This window comes from Anser anser (genome assembly GCF_964211835.1).
Source record: "Anser anser genome assembly, chromosome: 2".
Lineage (NCBI taxonomy): Eukaryota > Metazoa > Chordata > Aves > Anseriformes > Anatidae > Anser > Anser anser.
In genome coordinates this window covers 138,585,010-138,586,607 of record NC_139721.1, presented here as the reverse complement: position 1 = coordinate 138,586,607, position 1,598 = coordinate 138,585,010, and positions in this window count along the sequence as shown.

Sequence of the window (1,598 nt, the reverse complement as noted above, 5' to 3'; positions counted from 1 at the left end):
GACCAGCCCCCACCTCGCTACAGCCTCCTTTAAGGTACCTGTAGAGAGCAATAAGGTCACCCCTGAGCCTCCTCTTCTCCAGGCTGAACAACCCCAGCTCCCTCAGCTGCTCCTCATAAGACTTGTTCTCCAGACCCCTCACCAGCTTCGTTGCCCTTCTCTGGACTCGCTCAAGCACCTCGATGTCCTTCTTGTAGTGAGGGGCCCAAAACTGAACACAGTACTCGAGGTGCAGCCTCACCAGAGCTGAGTACAGGGGAACAATCACTAGTACAGGGGGACAATCACAATTTTGCTCTGATACACTTAAAGCATGGTGCTGGAGTACAGGGGTACTGGAAGACAGACTGATCCTTTCTCTTGCTATACATTACTTCCCTCTCTGAACTGGGGTGATCATCCTTGCACTACTCCATTTTCCATTCAGCAAGAGGAGAGGTAACTATCTGATAGCAATTTCTTTCCCTAGTCTATTTGGTACCACTCTAGTTCAAGACACTCCCTTCCCCACATGTACATCAGAGACCTTCACCTGATCCTGAGGTTAATGAGTGAGGTGGGTACAGAAGGAATGCTGTGTTATGCCTAAAATACTTTTTTTTCCCCTCAACTTTTATGACTCTTGTGTCACTAGGGATCATGTGACAAAAATAAAGTTTCTATAAACACACCATTTTCCACAATAACACTTGGCTTCTGCTTTCTTGGTCCAAAAATCACAAAGCTGTATTTATTTTAACATCTCCAGAATGTAAACCAATTAAAAAATAAGAAGATAAAGAGGATGTGCCACCAGCTACATAGAGTAATAAATATCCATTGACGTTAGAAGGCTTTTTGCAGGATGCCATGAGGAGTTCAGTCTTGCTACGCTGGATTGCAAAACAGTAACTCCTTTAAGCTAAAAGAAGAGAAATATATGTATTTATTTGCATGGAGCATTTCTCTCAGCTGCATCCCTCTCTTTCGGTATCTCACTTTGTCAGCTTCCCATGCCATGGGAACTGTTGCTTTTCAGGGTCTGCCGGAGGAGCAAAGCCTGTCAGAAGATAGAGAGAAACACAGGTTAGCCCCCCCCCCACACTTTTTTTTTATGCCACATCTTCACTGACAGAAATGAAGGATGCACATCTAGCATGTATCTACCACAAGATGTGTTCAGCCATTATCACTTGAAATTCTGTGCTGATTATCCTCCAGGGACAATGAGAATTAGAGGTGATAAAATCCTGTGTTTCTGCCGTATCATTCTTGAAGGACCACAAAGGCCTTCGCATGCATTAATTAAGCTTCCCGGCGGAGCTATGTGTAGCTGAGTAAAATGCAGTATGCAGAAATTAAAGGTCCTGTTTTCAAGCATGGGCCATCAAATACAAGCAAGTAACTTTATGCATCTGTATTTGAAAGCATTTTCTTAAGACCTTTGCCAGTATATGGAATGATGCTACAGCTGCCCCTGCAACACACGTCAGCAATGCTGCTTCTGAGACATAATGCAAAAACACTCATCCCCTCTTAGAAAACTTATTCCAAATCAGTGACAAGTGCATTAGTAAATTCATCTTGAGAATAATATGTTTTGGACCGACATTTTGGGA